The sequence below is a fragment of the Podarcis filfolensis genome (genome assembly GCF_964270895.1).
Source record: "Podarcis filfolensis genome assembly, chromosome: 4".
Classification (NCBI taxonomy): domain Eukaryota; kingdom Metazoa; phylum Chordata; class Lepidosauria; order Squamata; family Lacertidae; genus Podarcis; species Podarcis filfolensis.
In genome coordinates this window covers 28,458,512-28,471,940 of record NC_139607.1, presented here as the reverse complement: position 1 = coordinate 28,471,940, position 13,429 = coordinate 28,458,512, and the positions used below count along the sequence as shown (strand labels likewise).

General features: G+C 43.5%; 1 protein-coding gene across 10 annotated transcripts in view; it reads right to left on the bottom strand.

The window, feature by feature from the left end:
* ST6GAL2 (ST6 beta-galactoside alpha-2,6-sialyltransferase 2) overlaps positions 1-13,429 on the bottom strand; it is a 75,718-nt gene that overhangs the window by 44,527 nt on the left and 17,762 nt on the right. Inside the window, exons 1-2 of one of the 10 annotated variants that reach the window (XM_083610740.1) lie at positions 4,952-5,020; positions 3,984-4,108 (exon numbers count right to left, since the gene is read on the bottom strand). The exons of 6 other annotated variants lie outside the window; for them this stretch is intronic. The gene's annotated coding sequence lies outside the window, so the exon portion shown is untranslated. Of the gene's footprint in view, positions 1-3,983; positions 4,109-4,951; positions 5,095-13,429 lie in introns of those variants that run through there. 3 more of the 10 variants (XM_083610745.1, XM_083610736.1, XM_083610742.1) reach the window with 3 other exon arrangements.

Here is a 13,429-nt window from a genome sequence, read left to right as displayed (position 1 = left end):
AAAAGGGGGGTAATGCACAGGAAATACTCGAGCTGCAGCCTGCAGATACAGTAAATGTCACTGTTTCCATACTGATATGGAATTACATGAAGTATAATGACATATTTTCAAACAAAACATGCCTAGGGGTATGCTTTTCTGAGAACAGTACTTTTCATCAGCATGCAATACAGTTTCCATCCCAGAATTCTCAGGCACCAGCACTGCAGATACACCCACCAGACAGTCGCTGCTTTAATCTCCCATGCTCAATTCCTGATGCTACAGTACTATCAGTGCAAATGAGTATCCTAGATCCCCTGGTCTGATTCTATTCAGTTTAATTTCCGGGTGGGTTGGGGATTAATTGGCAGCTGGCTGCACTAACCTTTGCACATGATGCTCAAAGTAAACAAAATCAGATGAGGCTGAATGTATAGTACGTTTTGCACAAGCTCACAGATTTGAAACCCTTTTGTCAATCGAATGTATCCACCTACACAGTAAATTGACTCTCCAGACATTCCATAGCATGAGAGGTTGAACCACAGGGAGTAACAACACAGTCCTGTATGTGTCTACTCAACAATGGCCCTTACTCCCAAATTAATGGGCACAGGACTGCAGCCTAGACAGTCTGCAATTAGCACTGAGCTTCCCAGCTCCAATATGCCAAGCCACTGTGCAAGCAGCAGAAATCGTGGATACAGAACACTATTGACTGGAACAGCAGAAACCTCTGAGGGTTAGATCAGGCCCCCAAACTGAGGGTTAGCCATCCATATTTAATAGAAATAGAAGAGCAACTTGCACACTTACATGCACCAAAAAACAGCCTTTTGTTTGCTAGGCTTGGTGTGGATCAAAGCACTTAAGAGGATGATGAAATATCCCAGCTTTTACAGAAAGGGGAGACACTGATCATGTTGCAATTCTTATCCTGCCCCCCAGTTCTTTTAGGCATGATATGTTAGTATTTGTTTAGTGGCTACCCTGTGATTCTAGATGACTCAAAGAATATCCCTAACATACAACTTGAGGCAAACAAGCAGTGCTTACTTCTACCTAATATAAGTGTTGTTGTTTTCATGAATTGGAGCTCTGAAAACCGTTTTATTACTGATTTATTATTTGTATATATAGCGCCCCCAATTCCCTAAATAATCCCATGGTGGGTTACAAAAATTATATACAAATTATCATTAAATACATAAAATAAACCCACAAAACTAACCAATAACAGAGTTAACAAAGCACAAGTCCAGAAGAGTAATACAGAAGGATAGATATCCAAAGGCCTGAGTACATGTTTGTTTTTACCACTTGCCAAAAAGCATACAATGGTGGGGTAAAATACACCTTGCAGGAAAGATCACAACCACAGAGAAGGCCCTCTCATGAACTACCACAACCTTTAGGATCACGTAGAACGGTAGTACAGTAATACCTCAGAAGTCAAATGCCTTACGAGTCAAACGTTTTGGCTCCTGAACGCCGCAAATCCGGAAGTGAGTGTTCTAGTTTGCAAACACACTTTGGAATCCGAATGGCCAACGCATGTTTTGCTGCTTCTGATTGGCTGCAGGAGCTCCCTGCAGCCAATCGGAAGCTGCGCCTTGGTTTTCAAACATTTTGGAAGTCAAACGGACTTCCAGAACGGATTCCATTCAACTTCCGAGGTATGACTGTACTGCAAACAGGGCATCATCTGACAATTTTAACACCCAGGCAAGTCGCTGAGGGTATTTGGGGCTCATTTTGGTATCTGGTTTTCTTCACAGCGTCCAAACTTTTCAGACCCAAAACAGGGACGCACTCCCAGCCAAGTCATGTGACCCAGACCTCACCCTCATCCCGAAAAAGCGCTTTTTGGGGAGGTGTGTTTTGGGATGCCACACAAGATCATGGCCCCCCAAAAAGCGAGAGCCCGCCGTGCAAGATTGCAGCACCCAAAATGGCCACCGTGATCTCACACTTGTTTTTGTTTTAGAGGCATTCAGACCACTTAGTACATCCTAAAATAGGCTTTCCACTAGGCCTCTAGACCCCTTCAAACACGAAAGGGTATCATTCAGGGCATAATGGTGTGAATGACTCTGAACTCTTCTGACCACAGTTTGAGCCTTCTCCCTGCATATAGACATCTGAGGGGATGGGTGGGCCGCTGGACCACGGCCAAGAAAGTAGCACTATCTTAATCATCCCCAACCCCACATTAATTCCGGAACAGACTTAGAGGAGTTTTCCCATCACTACCCAAGTGAGAACTGCTGAAATTCAAGCTCCTGCGAATAACAGAAAAAGGTGTTCACAGTAGTGCACCCGCTTTTAATGCATAAGGTCGCATTTCCTCAGCATTTCCAAGTAGGGCTAGGAAGACCTGTGTCTGAAACACCTCACATGCTCAAAAGTACACTCTCCTTTAATTTCTACTTCATGCACTCCAGGACTAAATTATGCCACTCAAATAGTTTCTAGCGTTAATGCACTTTCTTAAGCTCTGGCTTCAAATTGCATTATCTTTTTATTTCTTTTTTTAAAAAAAGGATGTTGCAGGGGGGGAAAGTCACAGCAGTTGTCAAGGTCTTTAAGCCAATCAGTCATGAAGTGTTATTTGTTTGCGTGTTTTGAGCGTATTTCAAATGCCTCGCTTACTTTACACTCGCTGTGTTATTTTCTTCCTCTTGTCTCTCAGCCAGAGAGATTAAAAAAGAAAAGAAAAGTGAACAAGTCTTTTGATTAGAAAAGTATTGCATTTCAAAGAGAAGGGGGTGGAGGAAGACATGATTACAAGCTCTGTTTGGCAGACAAGAATCAGAAATCGAGTGTCAATGTCTGCTTTGAAGGAACCAGCCAGCGTAGGTGACAAATGTGCAATTGTGGAGCACCAAGGGGAGTGTAGTAAAGAGGCGTCGTGTATGATCTATCCCAGGAGAAGTAGTGCTAAATTTATTACATTTCAGAGCACAATTCAAAGTGTTGGTGCTGACCTTTAAAGCCCTAAAACAGCCTCGGCTTTGTATACCTAAAGGACCCCCATCGTTCAGCCCAGATACGGATGTCCAGCTCCGAGGGCCTTCTGGCGGTTCCCTCACTGCAAGAAGTGAGGTTGCGGGGAACCAAGCAGAGGGCCTTCTCGGTAGTGGCTCCTGCCATGTGGAACGCCCTCCCATCAGATGTCAAGGAAATTAACAACTGTCTGACTTTTTGAAGACATCTGAAGGTAGCCCTGTTTAGGGAAGTTTTTAATGTTTGACGTTTTATTGTGCTTTTAATATTCTGTTGGGAGTCGCCCAGAATGACTGGGGAAACCCAGCCAGATGGGCAGGGTATAAATAATAAATTATTATTATTACAACTAGGCAAGAGGACCTACTCGGCAGTGGCTTCCTCCCTGTGGAACCACCCTTCCATCAGATGTCAAGGAGATAATGAACGACACAACTTTTAGAAGACATCTGAAGGCAGCTCCATACTGGGAAGTTTTTAATGTTTGATATTTTATTACGTTTTTATATGTCTTGGAAGCCGCCCAGAGTGGCTGGGGCAACTCAGTTAGATGGCAGGGGTATAAATAAAATAGTAGTAGTAGTAGTAGTAGTAGTAGTAGTAGTAGTAGTAGTAATAATAATAATAATAATAATAATAATAATAATAATAATAATTACATCAAATACTTGTTGCTGTTAGGAAAAGCCTCTTTAACTACTTTTGTTTTTATAATGAATACTGCAGGGGGTAATTAGCTTAGTGCCCACCAACTGCGGACTCCCAACTCTCATCATTGCTAGTCAACATGGTGAACAGGGATAAATGGAGTTTTGGCTCATCAAAAGCAAGTGACAGGAATGAGATAGGACCAGAACAGCTGACAGAAGCCCCAGATTATTAACATTGGCCTGGCTCCAAAGGGTAGTTATTGCAGAGAACGCACATTTTAACTACCTGGTATGATACAGGAAGTGGAATCTCCCCACATTTCTCTATTTTGAGAAATTATTTACCTGTCTACCTTGTTTGTAGCTCAGAAAGTTGCTGAAGGAAGTAGGCTGTTTCCCACTTTTTCTGAAGGCAAAGCATAATCATCTTCTTCTCCTTTTTAATTCTGGCAACGTAATCCTATGCATGTCTATTCAGAAGTAAGCCTCATTGAGTTCAATGTATATTCATGCCAGATAAGTGAATAAAGAATTGCAGTCTCAGTCTCTTAACTCCAGAAATACTACCTACTTAGAGCTGCTTCGTAAGAATATAGCTGCATTTTCAATATCCCCTTTCCAACATTTGCAACATCTTTAGTCTGTTGCATTTTGAACAGTCCCCTCCTACTTTACTCCAGTGGCTTTCAAAGTGGTACAGAAATGGGTTCTGTGGAAGCTTATCAAGGATTCCTCAATGAGATCACAATGGTCTCCTTGAAAGGCAGCTGGCCCACTGTCCTCAATTACAGAGCGGACACAGGTGGCGCTGTGGTCTAAACCACAGAGCCTATTGAGCTTGCCAATCATAAGGTCCGCAGTTTGAATCCATGTGGTGGGGTGAGCTCCCATTCTCTTGTCCCAGCTCCTGCCAACCTAGCAGTTCGAAAGCATACCAGCGCAAGTAGATAAATAGGTACCACTGCGGCAGAAAGGTACAGTGTTTCCGTGCACTCTGGCACTCATCACAGTGTCCCGTTGCACCAGAAGTGGTTTAGCCATGCTGGCCACATGACCCAGAAAGATGCCAGTGGACAAACACCAGCTCCCTTGGCCTGAAAAGTGAGATGAGCGCCGCACCCCATAGTTGCCTTTGACTGGACTTAACTGCCCAGGGGTCCTTTACCTTTACCTTTTTACCTTCAATTATGACGTGATGGCTACATCTAAAGCACCTTGTCTGTGGCATATAGAGCACTGGCAAGGCACTACTGAGCTGCCCAGAATCTTATTATAAACCGAATGTATGTTCTAGACCAATCCCAAGAACTCACAGTTATGTGGAAGACGAGTTCACATGCAGAGTGTGTCCTGGAATATAGAGAGCCTGAAAAGGCAAATCCATCTGCTAATTATTGCTGCAAGACTTTCTTCAGGTTTCCTCCACTGTCACAGTGATGGTGAGTGGCAATAAGCCATCATACCTTCTTATGATGTCATGATAAACTCATGATAAACTTTCCAGGTAAACTCACTTGGTACCTACTGGGAGAGTCATCCTCCCTGTCCACCCACACTTCAAGTTGGAGCTTTATCTCTCACGTTGGCACAATGTGTTGTCACTGCTGCTTTAGTTTTTTTATATGTCTATTTCCCCCCCCCCCCCGCATATTATTATTATTACTGTAATGGTTTTAGGGGTTGCTCGTGCGTAAGTTGCCGCCGCTCTGGGCTAGGTTGCCTGGTTAAACCTTTTCTGTCTGGACAGCCATTCACTCCGTGGCTGTTCAGTCGCTAGCAGAATCCGTCAGTGGGCGTTTCTTGAACCTCTTCCAGCAAAGAAGTTCTTTGACGCCAAGTCGCCGCCTACTTTCCCTGCGCGGAAGTCTTCTGCTCAGGGTGGGTGTGGGCAGCGGAGGACCCGTGCTCTCCTCGCTGGTCTCCTGCGAGGAGTCCTGGAACCTCCTCTCCGCTTCCCCCATCGGCCCCCCTCTATCCCTGGTGTTACGCTGATTTTCTTCCCCAGCCGGAGAGCTGCCTCTCTCCCTGCTTGGTCCTTCTCCAGCATCGCTGTGGAGCCTTGCCTCCTCCTCTAGTCCCGATGGCAGTTCCCTGACAATTATTATTATTATTATTATTATTATTATTATTATTATTATTATTATTACAGTTATACCTCATTATGTTTGCTTCATGTTACGTTCTTTCAGGTTACATCCTGCAGCGACCCGGAAGTACCAGAAAGGGTTACTTCCGGGTTTTGCCGCTCGTGCATGCGCAGAAGTGCTAAATCACGCTTCGCGCATGCGCACAAGCGCCAAATCGCACCGCGCACCTGCGCAGATACAGCGCTTCAGGTTGCACTCTTTTCATGTTGCAAACGGGCCTCCGTAACGGATCCCGATCGCAACCAGAGGTACCACTGTATTATTATTTATACTATTGAATAGGCCATCCAAGAAAAAATATATCTGAAGGATAGGATAGAAACTCCTAAAATAAGTAAATAAAATTATCCAAACAAATAAAAAATACTTTAAAAATCCTCTGTGGTAGAAAATTCATAAAAGATTTCTGTGGGGGTGGGGGAAGAAACATTACTAAAAGCCCAACATATACATATTTTCAGCAGAGCAAACTTCACATAATGCCAACTTACAGGCATCACCTTTTCCTGTAATAGAGTTTGAGGGTTTGTTCACTTATCGAATCTGAGACATACTAGATTGGGCATTCTGAAGATAAATGAGTCCTCCCCCCCTGCCCCCCCCCCATGAGGTGTTCTACTGTTCTTGGATATATTCCTAACTTCCTTTGGCTTGTTGTAATTTCAAAATGGCTTGGCTCGGAAAATTAAAACTTACTTTCATGTTATCTTGGCAAAAGCTAGTGCCTCTGACTAATTTGAGGGTGCTCGTTAATTGAAATTGAATTGCGTGCGGAATATCAGTCCCAACACATTGCCAACACCACTTGTTGACATTTTTGCACAGTGGAAAAACTAGCGCCAGTGTGGTAAAAGCTGCTTGTACAACTTAACAGTTCCATGAGTATTTAGGATTCTGGTTCTCAGGCCATTTAGACTGAGCTCTTACGCCTCCTTTTTCCCCTCAGTAATATTTTGCAGACATATTACAAGCTCAGTAACTTCACTTCCACCAAATACCCACAATTTGAAAATCTGCAACACCCCCCATGCTTAAGAGGCAGGAGAAAAACTCCGCTCTGGAGAAGTGGGATTTTACAATGATCGGAGCCAAATGAATAAACTTGAGCCATCAGCTAGTAATATTAAAAATTTCTGGGAAGCACTAGTTAGTCTTAAAATAATGAAGTAGACCCTGGGGTTTTAGTGGACTTTAGTTTTCCATTCCTCCCTCCCAGGTTAAAAAAACAACCCCAAAAGCAGCAGTTTAGCAATACTTTTTTTGTAATCAGGTGTCTCTCTTCTCCATAAATAGGGGCTTTACAAAAAGAACCTCTGCAGGCACCCCCCTGGGAGCTTAGAATTTGCTTGTAGTAAAGTTATCTGAGTTTGAGAAAGCCAAAGTAACACAATTTGTGTCGTGCCGTGGAATCTTGGCCGGCTGCCACCCCTTTTCTGCAGACCACATTTTTCTTGCCCAATACCCTCCTTTCCTATAATTTCCCTGCTACTCTGCCCCTTTTCGGCTTTCCCATTCTAGTTCCAAATGTGTCTATCTGCTACTAGCTGCCAAACTAAACCCACGTTACACAAGGCAGGCTGAATAAGTGGCGTTCTTGACACTAACCCCTTGCTCTTAAAGAACCGTAAAACAACCACTAAACAAAGAAACCTTGCGCCAGCCCCCATGCAAGAATGAAGCAAAATCAAATGGTCAAATTTAAAAAAATTGTGAAGAGTCTGGAACAGAAGAAGTCTGTCCCAAATCAGAAACCCTTTCACAGAATCATAGAATCGTAGGGTTAGAAGGAACCCCAAGGTAAATCTATTCCAAACCCCTGCAATGCAGGAATCTCAACACGTGGTTCCCCGTCCAATCTGAAACCACGCTGGACCAAGTTTCTAACAGCTTAAGACTCCTCAACACCAACAACACCAATTTTAAACTGAAGACACGCTTCATTCTTGAGAGGCTGTTCCATTCCATCGTGAAGCAATCAACTCATGAAGGCTTGATCTTTTTAGAGTATGAAGGAACAAAGAGTTACCTCAGAAGAGTTCATCCCTGCAATTCCATTTTTCTCTCCTTATTGGGGAGAAAAGCAAACCCACAGCTGCGGCTTGTGCAGAGATTAAAGGCCTAGATTCCTCTTGAGGTCTAGTGACATGGCACTAAGGAGAACCTCTGTTCAGGGTTCCATCCATCCCATCCAAGAAAGTATGTTCCATTCCTTTACTCCTCCCAATCTGCTTTCAGTTTGCCACTCTATACTCCTTAGGTATTGGAACAATCTCAGGCCTCAATGTGTTGCTTTTTTATTATTTTTTGGTTCTGCAAACCTTGATTTCCCCTTGAGCATGCTGATACTCTCGCTCCTTTTTCTCACTGCTATGTTTTGGCTATAATCCCCTTGGCTCTCTGTATCTGTGTTTACTACTATTATTCCCCCCACACACACACCTTTCTTTAAAAAAATCTTTATTTATTCAGTACTCAAACTTCCATTCCATATCGACAATGCTAACAACAGAAAGAGAAAACATAATACAGATAAGCTCCCTCAAAACACCAGAAATACATAATTAACACTCAAAGGTATTCCACATAGCCTAGGACAAGACAGAAATTTATTCCATCTTAACATAAAAGTATTGTGTCTACAATTATATTCCTTAAACCTTACATAATGCATAATTATTATTATTTTGCCATTACCCAAGTTTTCTATCAGAAAGAACTAGTAAGGCGTGCGTGACCCAAAAACGTTGCACCGAGTTAGTGCTCCTGTTCAGGGTTCCCTGTGTCTTCCGGTTTTCATTCCCAAACCCTTCTCAACAGATCCGTATCATTCTGTAGCCATGCTCACCAGCTGATTAGGGTTTTCCCCATCCTTATGGAATTTTTCTAAATGCTTTTTTGTGGGTAGGAGACGACGACTTCTGCAAACTTTGAAGCTTCCGCAAGTCTGCTGATACCTCCCCTTTTGTGCATAGATGGTACTCCTCTCACTACATCAGGCTAGGTAGTCAAAAAATGAGTTCACTATAGTTTTAGGATGTTAAAACATAAATTCATTGATATTTGAAATGGCTATACTGAAATTACTGAGCGAGAGTAGCAATTATTGTTAACAAAATGGGAGGAATTCAAGGTCATGCTATTATAATTGTTCTGTCAGGTGCAAGCGTTTCTGCTTGCTTGGTGTAACGATCTCCCTGTCTCCACCATGTGCACTGTTCTGCGAGTTTTCCTGATCCTCCAGAGCAGATTTGGAGGACGCACGGGGGGCAAGAGGGGAAGCCCTGTTGTGCTAGTGGGCCGGTTTCAACTAAGCCAGTGGGTTAACTGAACCCAACCCACAGATTCATTCAGATACCGAAGATCCCAGTAAAAGCCCATGTATGCCATGCCGTACGTGTACAGTTCTATATGCAAGTAGTAAGATGTGACTTATGTCCAGTTCACACTGGCAGTACCGTTCAACAAGACAGTCACTTGGAATTCCTTCTGTGCTTCCTTGAGACAAGGCAAAGCAATTTGCCTCAGGTGGCAGACCTGACCCTCTCCTCCACCACTGCACCACTACCAACTTTGCACTTGCCACTGCTGCCACAGTAGCCTTGCCCTCACTCTTGCCAATGCATCAAGGCGACAGTGCAGGTGTAGCCACAGGCAAAGTTGCAGAGGTGGGGCCGGCAGCAGCGTGGGTGTTGACAGTGTGGTCAGGGAGGGGGCCCAGATCTTCCAGGAGGAGTTAACTGGGGTTGGTGCCTACAGTGGCAGAACATCCCAGGCCACCCCTGATATTAGCTCATGGGTACATAAATTGTGGCCCTCCAAATGTTGCTAGACTAGAATTCCCATCATCCCTGACCACTGGAGCTGATGGGAGATTGAAGTCCAACTATATCTGGATGGCAACCCGTTCTCTTCCTCCATGCGACTTCTTTGATCTATGTTGGTCATCAGTTATGGAATCATAGAATTATATGGTTGAAAGGGACCCTGAGGACCATTTGTTCGTCCCCCTGTAATGCAGGAATCTCACCTGAAGCATCCATGACACATGGCCATCCAACTTCTGCTCAAAAAGCTCCAATGAAGGAGAGTCTACAGTCTCCCAAGGGAGTCTGTTCCATTGTCAAACAGCTCTTACTGTCAGAAAGTTCTTCCTGATGTTTAGTCGGAATCTCTTTTCTTGTAACTTGAATCCACTGGTTCACGTTCTACCCTCCAGAGCAGGGGGAAAAACAAGCTTTCTCTATCTTCCATGTGACAGCCTGTTAGATATTTAAAAATGGCTATCATATCTCCTCTCAGTCTCTTCTACTCCAGGCTAAACGCACTCAACTCCCTCAACCATTCCTAATAAGACCTGGTTCCCAGACCTTCGATCATCTTGGTATTCCTCCTCTGCACAAGCCCCAGCGTGTCAAAATCCTTCTTAAATTGTGGTGTCCAGAACTGGACACAATACTCCAGGTGTGGTCTGACCAAGGCAGAATAGAGCAGGACTACTACTTCCGCAAAGGTGCAGGACTTAAGCCTTATTGCATGCTGCTGTAACTTAAGAGGGGGGAAATGGCTTGTGACAAAAGGGCAAGCAAAATCCTTAACCTTCTATGTGATAGAAAAAAATGGTGTTCAGGACCAGCCCAAGGCAGGGTCCAAGTGTCTCAAAATTTCACGTAGCAACCTCCAAGCTCAATAGCTACACGAAAAAAGGAAAGCAAAGAAATGTACCCTTGCCCAATTGTTAACAGAGACTCTCCATTCAAGGTAGAGCATCTTACACCAGAATTCCAAGCCAAGTCCCAGTGAAATTAATCGTTAGTGACTGCATGGCAACAGTGCTTGGGTGCGACCATTGAAAAGGGATTACCACATACTCTGATTCTATTAATTCTAACTTATTCCCCACCTCCACCAGGGAGCATACGATATGAAGGGGAATTACTTTATTGAAAATATGTAGTTTCTCTTTTTATTTGTGGTTATTGTGGGTGATTAACATTGTGAGTCATTTAGAATTTGCATGCAGTATCAGCTGATAGAAAATCCAAGGCTCCATTTTAACTTGGATTTACGCCTCGGTTTCTGCAAATATGTATCTACAGTGAAAAAATGGCTCGACCACAAAGGAGCCTGTTCTTTTCAAATGCATGCATGCATGACTGCCACACTGATGGAAGTTACAAGAGTGCATCAAAAGGAGAATAAGCTTCCAAGTGTCTGCAATTACTCGCTGCATCTTCAAAAATCAATACGCTATTATAGCTGACCACACTCAAGAAATCCTTACATTTAAATAACATTAAAGTTATGCCTCAAACCTACAAAACCCATAAAATTCAGATTATTTACTCAAGAGAATAGTCTGTACAAAGCCTTTTCCTCATCTCTTGGCTTAGCTAATCATGCATTTGTCAGAGATGTTTTATTTGCAGGGCTTAAATACTGTGTATGTATTTCTGCATTTAAAGTACGCCACTACAGTGTGTCTGGGAATAGAACAATTTGCTTATCTCGGAGTTCAGCCCTCCATTATCCACACAGCCCTGTATGGCAATAGCTCAGAATCAAATTCCCTTATGTTCTTACCTATCCCATAGCTCCTGGGAGAACAATGTTTCTATAGCCCTCTAAGAGGCACTATCCAGAATTAAAGCAATTTTCAATTCTCCAGTTATCCCGTCATTTGGTTGTTCCAAGGAAACTTCTGTAACAAGGGCATAGGAATTCATTGCAGATAGTCACTAGGGGGATCTGAAGGATGCCTGGAAGCCAGGACTTCTCCATTTTGTCCTAGCCACTTTGCTATAGCTTACACTGGTGTAGCAAGCTGCATTCCTATGCATTCCCAAGCAGCAATGATAAAAGCACAAGAACAGTGCTGGGAAAAGAGGAAATGCAGCAACAGAGATGGCTACTCCCATGCAGAGACTGTAACCCAGGCATGTCCAAAGTCCATTTTGGGGGCCTAATCCAGCCCACCAGTTGATTTAATCTGGTTCCCATGGCAGTATATGTCCTGGGGCAAAATTGTAAAAAAAGCAACCTCAATACCTTTGGGGTGAAATTGTAAAAAAAGCTCAACTTTGGTTGGCCCTCATGTACGTTCACTTCATCAAATCTGACCCTCTTTGAAACAAGTTTGGGCACCCCTGTAACCATTCCACCATCCACCAGTCAAGTTGCCTCCACATGGCATGAAGAAGAGGAGGAGTTTGGATTTGATATCCCGCTTTATCACTACCCAAAGGAGTCTCAAAGAAGCTAGCAATCTCCTTTCCCTTTCCCCCCCACAACAAACACTCTGTGAGGTGAGTGAGGCTGAGAGACTTCAGAGAAGTGTGACTAGCCCAAGGTCACCCAGCAGCTACATGTGGAGGAGCAGGGACGCGAACCCGTTTCACCAGATTACGAGTCCACTGCTCTTAACCACTACACCACACTGGCTCTCATGAAAACTACCAATTAACATACAGTGACAGCATAAACACTATGACAACATCACTTAACCCGCACAATTCCTCTCTCATATACAAGACAAAACCACGCTGTGAGGGTGAACCCACTGGTGGACGAAGGGGAGTGCGGGGGGAGCGCACCTTCACTGGCAGCGTGATCCCAGTGGGGTGCCACTGCAGCTGCCCCCCGCCCGCACTGGGTGCCACGCCCCCAGGACCTGCGCCACGTCCCTGTGGGCAACGCATCACACCCCTGGGACGCGCGCCAGCCTTGCCGCCTGCTCTCCGCCCCTCGGAGCATGAAGCTCCGCTATTGGGGGAATCCACAGCACCTCTTCCAGCACAGTTGCAAATTCTTAGTAGTTTAATGGTTAGAAAGGGCCGCAGACCACACCTGATGCAGTAACACTGGGAAACAAAAATTTTGTTGCATTGACACCTGCAGTTGTTCTAACCTAATTTTGACGTGCTGATTTCATATCTGAAGTTGGTTTTGTTCTGTAAGCTCGTTTTTTTTTGCAATTCGTGTTTTTCACTTTTCACCATAATCTTTCTTTTTCACAACGCAAGAATTCAATATTTTATTAAACATAGCCGAAGTAGTACAATACAGTATGCATATAAATGTAAGTGACTTATATAGCATTGAACAAGATATGTATAGCATTGAAAATGACATGTATATCTATGTACAGTTGGAGGTATGCAAAAAAATGTATTCCCTTGGGATACAGAGTATACTGGGGAACAATTTTTTTTCTTCATTTTCTGTTGCATGAGATTTTTCAACTGTTCTTATATGTTCTTTCAATGCTGATTTCAAATCTGAAATCAATTTTCGTGTATGTGCTATAGTTATCTTTCAATTTCTGACTTTTGCTGATACAGTATGTCATATTTACACTGGGGCTAAGTGGACACTGACACGTTGATCTACCCTAACCACATGGTAATGATTGTTTTGCAAACTTAATTTTTCTTTATTTTTATAGTTTTGTAACCTAAATATTTATATTTTTTCAGATCAAACTATGGCTGCTTTAGGCAGGGGTTCAAATTCTCAGATATACCCAGGACACAGGTACCAAAAGAGCAACTCTTCTGCCAATAAATTAGACATTGTTGAAGGGGAAATGGTCAATCCGGTCCAGAAAAAGTCCACCAGTTCCATAGCTCAGTTCTGTGGGTATAATGA